At 39.5% G+C, this 10,409-nt stretch overlaps 1 long non-coding RNA gene across 1 annotated transcript; it reads right to left on the bottom strand.

Annotated features, from left to right (window-relative positions):
* Positions 1 to 3,890: 3,890 nt before the first annotated feature.
* On the bottom strand, positions 3,891 to 8,322 carry LOC116794319. Its single transcript, XR_004359752.1, has 3 exons — positions 8,219 to 8,322; positions 7,666 to 7,784; positions 3,891 to 5,897 (listed from the first exon to the last, which is right to left on the bottom strand). It is a non-coding gene; the product is annotated as an uncharacterized LOC116794319 (long non-coding RNA).
* Between the last annotated feature and the right edge of the window lie 2,087 nt (positions 8,323 to 10,409).

The following is a 10,409-nucleotide window of genomic DNA, read 5'->3' as shown; positions in this document are numbered from 1 at the left end:
CTGATGGCAAGGTGGGGGTTGGTGACGGGCAGAGGACATGGATGACGACTGGCACCAGTCACTAGCTCTTGGGGTTTCTCCTTTGCCATTCATTTCATGTTTGAGGACTAACCTTACATGCACTTTATTGTTATCTGTGTGGTTTTGCCTTATATATGCAACTCCAATCAGCCATTAACTTAAGTAGCTGCAAGTTGAGCATGTATGTTAGAGTGGATTAGATTATTTTAGAAAAGCCAATAGAAGCCCCAGAAGACTTGAGGATGACTTTTGGTCTCAGCAATATGACAACAGCAAGCAGAAAGGGAATTGCTTTTCAACAGTTTAACAACATTTGCACAGCTGAATCTGTGCAAATTAAAAGATTTTGTTTTGTTTTTCAAAAAAGGGCAAGGAGTGGGAGTTAAATGACATTTTCTGTGTCCATCAACTGCTTATAGTTCAATACTGGCATTCTTTGCCTTTGAGACTAAGTATGGCCAGTCTTCGCGAACGAAGATTTGGGAAAGGTCTTTACCCTTTGAGCCTGCGCAGTGGATTTTTTAGGTGAGACACAGCGTGCGCTGAGCTGAGCCCACCCTTTAATCCTAAGGTTCATCTGCCGGGGCCGAGCGAGCTTGGACGGTGGCAGTGAGGTCCTCAGGACGTAGGTTTGATTAGAGTGACCTTCTCTTAGATGGATGGCCTTACAGGGCTGACGAGCTCCATCTGCCCGGGGGACTCCTCTGACCGGGAATCGAACCCGGGCCGCGGCGGTGAAAGCGCCGCATCCCAACCACTAGACCACCAGGGGGCCCCGCCTTTGAGGCTAAACGTGGAAAGTAAATAGATTTAACAATTTAATATCTAAATTAGGCAGCAAGACAGAAAAAAAATGTTTTACTTTTTCCTCAATGAATAGCATACTATACTATTAATCATATGAGACTTCGAAAAGTTTTACAGAGATTAGTGACAACATGCCAGGCAGACTGCCTTAAAAGGCTCCGATCCACTGAGTCAGCTGTGAAAAAGCCAGGTAATCACTTTGGAAGGGAACTATTGGAGCGTTTATCCTCCCATTACAGCTGATTTACAGTGAGGTGCCTCAGAAGGAATACATATGCCTTCACAGTGCTTATAAAGTGAGGAATCAAGCAAGGTATTTACTCAGCAACAGAATGAACACTCCTCAGAAAAAAGGATTTGGGGACTGTTTGTCTTACAGCTGACAACAATGAGAGTCTCACAGGTTTCACATACGTAAAGAGAATAGAGAAAAAACGTCATATACTGTTTTCTTTGAAAGAGAAGTGATCTCCTGGCATTTAATTTTTAAAATAAAAAGACAGCTATTTAATTTTTCTAAACATTTCTGAGAATGACTTCTATGTTCTAATCAGTTTAAAACACAATTTCCCCTCAGATGGCTTATTGCCCTAAGCCCTACTATTCTGAGATGTTCTTGTGGCACTGATACAATTCAGTGCAAAAGGCAATGCTTGGATCTACTTACCCGTTTTCCAAGGGCAGAAGGATGTATGTGACCAAATAACACACAGGAAATAAATTTATATTTCAATGTCTGACAGCTGGTAATGTCAAAAATACCAACATTTTAAAAGGGATAAAGGGTAGGTAAATAACTCTTGAGATGATCAAAAACAAGTAAATTAACATTAAGAGCCAAAGAGTAATTCTTCTGGACATGTCATTATAGGAGTATGGAAAATAAAATTTCTTTAACACAAATAGGAAGTTTAATGGCAGGCTTGCATACCAATTCTTGATACACGCAGTATTAAGAAACATGATACAAAGGAAAAATAATCACTTTATCACTCCAAGATGGAAAGGGAAAAAAAAGAAGTATTTTTCAGCTGACTGATTATGAGAAATTAAGTAGAATCATAGAATCATAGAATGTTAAGGGTTAGAAGGAACCTTAAAGACCATCCAGTCCCAAACCCCCCTGCCATGGGTAGGGACACCTCACACAATCCCAGGTTGCTCAAGGCCTTATCCAACCTGGCCCTGAACACTGCCAGGGTTGGGGCATCCACAGTCTCCCTGGGCAACCTATGCCAGTGTCTCACCACCCTCACAGTAAAGAATTTCTGCCTAATATCTAATCTAAATATTCCCTCTTTCAGTTTGTACACATTTCCCCTTGTCCTGTCCCTACAGTTCCTGACAAAGTATCCCTCTCCTGCTTCCCTGTAGCCCCTTCAGACACTGGAAGGTGCTGTGAGGTCCCCACACAGTCTACTCTTCTCCAGGCTGAACAGAGCCTGCCTTTGTAGGGGAGGTGCTCCAGTCTCCTTATCAACTTTGTGGCCTCCTCTGGCCTTGCTCCAACAGTTCCATGGCCCTCCTGTGTTAGGAACACCAGAATTGTGCACAGCACTCCAGGTGGGGTCTCAGGAGAGCAGAATGGAGGGGGAGAATCCCCTTCTTCGACCTGCTGGTCACGCTCCTTTCCATGTAGCCCAGGATTCTGTTGGCTTTCTGGGCTACCAGTGCTCACTGCCAGCCCATGGTGAGCTTTTCATCAACCATCAAGTACTACTCAGAATGTGTGAGAGACCTTCCAAAGATTAGAGGCTGCATAGGCAGTTTGGACAGAAGTGAATACAAGTGAAAAACACCCATAGGATCCTAAAGACAGAGGCAGAAACCAAACAAGACCATCCTCCATTCAACCTCTTGTCAAAAACAGGGTCAGCACCAGATAGGTTCCTCAGGACCTTGTCCAGTATCTAGGAATATCTCCAAGGATGGAATTTCACCCTCTGTTTATTAGTATTTATTTTAGGTGCATTAAGGACATTGACATGAACTGAAGAAGAGCATTGGCTAAACAAATCTATGGTTTATGAAATATGAAAAAAGTAAGCTGTTAAAAGTTTTGTTGATACTTTTCTCAGCAGAATATTAGGAATTCTACAGAATACAAGTTAGCTAAGATGTTCCTAAAAAATTAGTAACTCTCCATGATTAAACGCCCAGGTACCTAAACCACAAAAGTTCGAAGCTAAAGCTGGAAAGACATACTTTTCACACTCCTCCTATCTTTTTGAGAGGGGAGGATAAACAGAACACCTGAAAGTTAAAACTTATTTAGGTTTTACATTTTCTTCTCTCTCTTTTACATTAGTTCAGTTTGAGTTTCAAAGAGATGGGTAATTAAACTTAGTATGCTAATGAATTATAAAAATGAACAAAACCAGTCTCTCAAGTAGAAGAGATGTGAAGGATGACAGAGCCCAGGATCAGCTGAACTGGCAGCTGTTGGCCAAGCCAAGGTTCAATGCAGTATATCCACCTGCAGCCCAGCAACAGGCGGGCTCCCAGCAGGACCAGACCATGGGCAGAATGGTAACAAAGCACCCAAAATATTTGGGACAGGATGGATTTTGGTGTTACATAACAGAATGACCTGAATACTTGTTCAGCACTGCCCATCTCCTCTCAGAGGGCTCCCACAAACTGCTGAATGTGTTGACACACGAGTGCTCGTGAGCCTCAGTGGCTTCCTGCATTCCTGTGGGGCCTGACTGGCACTGGGCAGGGATGAGCAACACCAGCTATTACATAAGAACATCTACACATACTAATGTTCTACATTACTATTTCTCTCCCCCTAATAATGGCCTAATCAATAAATTCGACTCAAAGTTTTGAATAGCTTCCCAGTCATAAACTGTGCATGGTATTCCTGGGTGACCAGAATGTAACTGCATGATTCATTTTTATTTCCCACAAATGCTGTTTCCTTCTCCATATTCCAAATTACTTTAGACTATCACCTCCCTGCCCAAACCCCAAATGTTTGAACAGTTATCTGGTTCAAAAGCATAAATTAAGCAGTGTAAGTGAATTAAATGAATTGCAATCAGACTGTTGTATTTGTATCATACTCCAAGTATCCTTCCCCGGCTCTGATTCTCCTCTAAAGCGTATTCAGGAAGTACTGAGTAACAAGTTTCTTTTTTCCACAGGCAGATACCTTTACATTGCTCAAATCACATCACAGCTGTGCAGAACAAGTGTTATTTATACAACAGCCATGCTGATCAAATAAAAACAAAACCCCACAGATACTTGTACATACATTAATATTTTACTTCTGAATAACAAATGCATGAATTTTCAGTACAATTCTAGTGGAGGCACATTAATAATTTTAACAATTCAGACTTGTAAGAACAGAATATTTAAAAACACTATCTGTAAAAATCTACAGGTTTAAAAAAACTTAGTTCTAGTAACTAAAATAGTCACATTCTTTAAATGTTCAAAAGCCAGCGTCTTCCACTGTCCCTTGATATTAACTTTTTACAGATACAAATGAATGTGCTGCTTTGAAAATCTGAGATATCTAAATACATGAATTCTTCCTTTAGCCAAGTGTAAGTAATTCTTACCTACTGCAGTAAGTCCTTCAGATATTGAGGTCAGAATAAGATGTGAGGTTCCAAACTGGTAATGAAACTCATATGATCTTGGGTCAGACATGCCAAAAGTGGGTAATAAGACTGGCTTAGTTTTTGATATTGCTGAAAAAAAGAGTACACATTCATAGAAAATATAGATATTACCACTGACTAATGTTAACAACATTAACAGATGACAGAAGAATGATCTTAGAGATTTTATGATATGATAAATTTAAAATTAGTCAATGAATCAGAATATTTATAGAGCTAAAATATTTTCCTGTCTTCAGTAGATTTCAACTTTTCAAATTTATCATTGGATGTAACTTGCTATCAGTTTAAAATACGCTCAGGATAGTCCGAAAATGCTACAGTGCTTCACCATCCAACATGCTGTCAGTCTGGGAGGAGCAGGATAATGTTCTGCCCAGGACTCTGGGCATAGCTGACCTTCTGCAGGAAATCTCACTAAGATTTATCATGGATTTCCCCAAACCATCTCAGAGATAGACTTTTTTTGCTGCTTATGTGAGCTCCTATAACAGCCTTTGCTCAGGCAAAGACACCTGCTTGAACGCATCAGCCCAATCCAACCCGTATTTTCCTCTTAAGGACTCTTGTTTTGGGAATTAAGTGTTGGGTAGCTGGGAATGTGCAGTTAGGCCAATACACCAACTTTAATTCAGAGCAACTTTTCACTTCCATGGACTTTCTTTATGTGGCAAAAATAAATCTGGGTATTAACGATTTTTAACTATCCCAGATTTGTCCCTTCCTGCAAGACAGTGACAGCTCTGAACTAAAGAATCATGAAGAAAAAGGCCCAGGTCAAATTCAGGCTGATATTACGCAAGATCCGTTGTCTTCCCACAAAGAAGTGGGAATATGGTATACTTTAATTTTAAACTTTTCCATTTTATCGGGAATACACAGTGACAATTTGCAGATTGAAACTAATTGCTGAGTAGCTGGATATATGAGGATGCTTTACAGTGCACACAGACAATGAAACGGGTTTGTAAGTATAGAAAAGGAAAAAACCCTGCATTTCTCTCTTTTACAAGCCTAGTGAGAGTTCTGGAAAAGCTCCCATTTCACAAGGCACTTCAGTCATACCTGTGTTTCAGATGTCACTATATAAATAAATTCAAGTAATTGAACTGAAAACTCTGTTTGAGCTGTTCTGGATCCCTCTGTCTCATTATACCAATACAAAGCCTGTGGTGGTGTTATTTCACATTTCACATAAAGACTCCCAAGATGAGAAATTGCTTGCTAGCAGGTCACTGTGGGATACTGAAAGCAGCGTTTTGACAAAGGCCTGAAGTACATTGTCAAAGTGGTTGTCCCTGTACAACTTGAAGATGCCGAAGCTGACAGAATTTCCACATAAGGCAGAGTAACAGATGGAAATGCCCTTGAGTTTCAATGGGTATACCTGATCTTTTGACAAAGTCCCAACAGAGAGGATCTGATTAGCTGTTTTCATCGAAAGAAAGAAAGAAAGAAAGAAACTTAAATAAGCAGCTGCAAATCTAAAATATTTTGATGGCACTATCTAAAATTATTTTTGTCTTTATTTTCATTACTATTTGGAAGAAGAATTGTTTTTGCATTTGATGTAAAAGATCTGTTAAGCAAGCATGATTACAGCTTAAAAGTCATTAAACAATTAGTATGCAAAATTTAAAATACAGCTCTGGAATTCCCATTATTGAGGTACGGTCAGATCATGATTGGGTCTATGAGCATGAATTCCTTAATCTGAACAGAGTTGCAACACATGGTTTTATAGTTTCTCAAGCTGCAGCAAAGCCTAGTTTTGATCCATTACCATAATGCTCTCTTGGGATGCTTGCTAATGTATACACACACTAAATATATTCCTCAGAAAACAAATACGTTCATTACAAAAGCCTCTATTTTACCAGTCACAGATGGGAAAAAGTTTTTAATTCAACTCCATGTTTATAATGTAAAACTAACAGCTACTGGTAAATATTTGTTGTTGCTATTAACAGGCAATAGTAACTTTGGACCCACCGTGCAGCAGATCCCACTGCAATCCCCTGTACAAATCTCCATGTTCACAAGGTCTCATTACCAAGTTTTCTAAGTATCTTTATAACAACTTAATGCTCATCTACACAGCACCCCAGAGTGAGTTTGTCTTCCTGACAGTTTTTTTTTAAACCTGAAGCAATTAATGACAGTGAGCAAAACAAGTGGTATGAGCCCAGCAAACCGAGGTGCTTGTCCTGCCGCGACGCAGCCTGGCTCAGCCCACCCCACCTGATGCCAACCTTGACAGGCTTGGCCTGCACAGAACCCAAGTGCCAGGTCTTTGCTTTGTTACTACTCATCATTCTTGTTAATTTTAATTAGTGGAAAATAACACAGAGCTGTACATTTTAAAAAACATTTCTATAATCAACAGCACAACAAACGAGACATTTGACTCATCTGCTCTCGGTCTGTAATCGCCTTGTCCTGGCTCTGATCTCAACTTGGATCAAGGAGCAGTGAGAAAAGTGAGCACTACCTGTTTACAATCCAAACACTGCCAGCTGGGAAAGGGAGTTATGATGGTGCAGTTTTGATTTGAGGCAATTAAAAGAATGCCCTAAAACCTTGCCTGAGATGACACAGATGTAGTATCGTTTAGTACATATTGAAGCCTAATATTAAACTGGGTCAGTCTCTACACAGCTCTCCTTTCTGCCCATGCAAATTTCCACTTGCACATCATCTACCTAACTCATTTTAATTCTTTTCCTTAATTCTATTGATTATCAGCAATGATGAATTTACATCATATAATTAGAAAAACGAGGGGGAAAAATCATGTTTCTAAACACCTAATTCATCAAAGTACCACCCATTTGGTGTCATTTGATGCAAGAATGGAAAGACATAAGTTACTGTTTAAAACATTCATGTTTTTCACCACTTCTAGCAAGTACAAGGTAATTTATCTATCAGGTTGTAAAGGAAAAGTAGATTTACAAAAAAAGGCTGGGAGCATGATCAGGGATTGCATAGAAGAAGAAATTAGGGTCTGTAAGAAGATAGAATGGTGAATTAGAATTATGGAAGGGAAAAGAAAAGCAAATATTTAGCTAGGAAAGGTGGTCACTTAAAATCAAAATCAAAATCAAGCCTTCTTAATAAAACAACAAAAAATTTATTAATGAGAATATAGAGTGGTTTTGACATTTGTAAATGGTCATGCGAGCACCTCTCTTACCCAAATGCTGCAGTGTAACTGGGGAAGAGGTACCATCCCAGTGACTGCTGCTGCACAGTAATTAGCTCCAAATGGTTTTAAATCTCTGTTATACTAAACAGGACTGGTATCCAAAACATCTTTGAAAAGTAAAAACATAGCAGAAAAATAAGAAAGTCTCCTAGTGTACCTGGATATTATTTTAATACTTTACATTACTGTGAAATTACACTTAAAAAAATTAAATTCCATTTAGCTTCGCACAGTGCAGTATTTTAATATATCCTAGACAGATCATCCTAATTAGCATTAACCTTTTTGACAAGTCCTGTTCTAGTTGTTGAGAAAAATCTGTGAATTCCAAATTCTATGAAAAAAATAAAATGAAATACAAAATTCTGTCTGTGAGATCAAGTGGGAAGGCACACACTGTTTTTAGAAACCACTGTTGAATGGTACAATTCTCAGGGCACAAACGGGACAGAAAGGTAAGAGTGCTGTAAACTAACCTGAGCTGGTCTTCACTATTAAATTCACTGCTGCAAATCCCAACTTCACTAACACAAACACATACTTGGCTTCAGAAATGACCAAAGTTCTGGATCCAAGAAAGGAACAGCCTTGGGTTTGTAGCTGAGCTGTCCAAGCATGACATCCTACAGTCCCTGGTCAGTCAAGTACTTGGTGTAATAAGCAACAACAGATGGCAAGAGCTTAGTAGTTTGTCAAGAAGGCAATTATGTACTTAACATGGAAATTAACTGGAATTCAATGTGAAAAATGGATGATGAGAAAAGAAGCTGGAAAAACCTGAAGAGTCCCTCAGCCTGGGAACATGAATTCTAGGAGGTATCCACTAGTGTTCATATTCCATCACTTTTATTACTTCACTAAAACCTCACCCAATAATTAAAACTCACTGATGAGCACAAAGGACTGACTGTGGGAAGGCCCAGCCCTGGCAGTGGGGGAATTCGAGGCCTGTCCCTCCTCAGTGAAACACTGAGCAGAGTTTGGGTCTAGTGTGACATTAAAAGCTGCTTTTTGCAAGTGGACAGAGTACACAGAGAACTGTGCTGTGTTCATGGACTCATTTTAAAAATAAGGGCTTAAGAGTGGGAACTACTGATTTCAAATGAGCAGCAGAGGTGAAAGACCAGGCGGTGCCGGGTCCCAGCGCGATGCAGAGGTTGCAGTGCTCCAACACAGTAGTGGTTTAGCATTAGTTACCGAAAAAAAATATGAAATAAAGTGCCATGTTTGACTAGATAAAAAAACAATGATCTACTTGCAACATTTAGCAAGAGCTTCAGGGGAATATTTTTACACGCTATGGATACTACTGAACATAAACTAATTTACTGAGGTACTTGGAATCAGGTCAAGAACAACTCCTCAGCTACTGAGGATACACTTACATTTATAATCCCTGTAGTGGAAGACCAAAATATAATTTTATAAACTGCTATTGTTAAAAGAAACAATTTGAAGAAATTAAATCAACACAAAAGTGACATTTGACATGTTGAACTTAAAAATTGTGTTTGAAATTCATAGCTCCTGTCAAAACAAAAACTCTGTAGAGACTAATCAGGGCAGTCCCAGTGTTACTACTGAGTTAAAAATCAAACGAAAAAATCCAACTTGCACCAATTTCTTCTTAGTGTGGGAGAAATTGCATCACACAATCTTAAAACATCCTGACTTTCAAAATTCTCAATAATTTCCTTTAATCCAACTTTTTGCCCTGCATTTGACAGCAATGTCACTCACAAAAATTGTGTACTCTGAGCCTCAGACGTGATCCAAAATTCTGACAGGAATAAGAAAAGGATTTTTAAAGATATTGGTGAAACTGCTGGAGAGAAAATAGAGTCCTGAATTTGGCTGTGAATTTTAATGAGTTAATCACTGAAAGACTCCTTAGTACAACCAAAGAAGCTGGAAAAAAAAAAGTGTGCATATGCAGAGGGAAGTACTGAGCCAGCCAACAGCAGACTGGGCTGCTCTGCCCGCAGAGAACATCCCCATGGCTCAGCACCCCACAGCTCAGCACTCCAGGGCCCTCCCAGCTCCTTCTCTCACTGCCCCCCAGACACGGGAGCACGTCAGGACACGCAGCTTTCCTTTCAGCTCTCCTCCTTAATTGCTTTTACAGGAGAAGCTATAACACAAAATGATTTCCTTATGGCTGAGTTTCATTTCAGCAGGGCTTGTTCTAGACTTCAGACCAATAAGCACTTTGGATAATAATACAACTAAATCATATTTTAACATGTGTGAATTAGATGAAGACTTTGGTGAGATTAAACAAAGGTTGTGAAAATGTATCACGTTTATAGAGAAAAGTGGTTTTTGCCTTTTCCCCTTTCCTATTTTTATTATTCACCACTACCCATAAAGATGGTTGAACGTACACCTTCTAGGCATTTGGAATGCTGGGCAGTGCAAAGAAGGGGGCAGACAAAACAGGAAAATGTTAATTGTAAAGATGAGAGCTTCAAGAAATGATTTTTTTAAAGCTTCCACAACAACAAAATGTGCATAAAACCTCTCAAATCAGCCCAATGAGCACGCCCAAGGTAAATTTGCCAAAAGAAACTGATTCCAAAACATGAGTCTGTAATGAAGTGCAATATATTCTGGAACCACTGTCACAGGAGAGAGGAGGGCAGACAACACAGCTGAGAGCACTGAGCACTCCACTGTCAAGCTCAGCTGCTGCTGAGAAATACCTGTTAGACAGCAAGAATCAGTTTAACCAA

The sequence above is a fragment of the Chiroxiphia lanceolata genome, chromosome 15, assembly GCF_009829145.1.
Source record: "Chiroxiphia lanceolata isolate bChiLan1 chromosome 15, bChiLan1.pri, whole genome shotgun sequence".
Classification (NCBI taxonomy): domain Eukaryota; kingdom Metazoa; phylum Chordata; class Aves; order Passeriformes; family Pipridae; genus Chiroxiphia; species Chiroxiphia lanceolata.
This window is presented reverse-complemented; position numbering and strand designations above follow the sequence as displayed.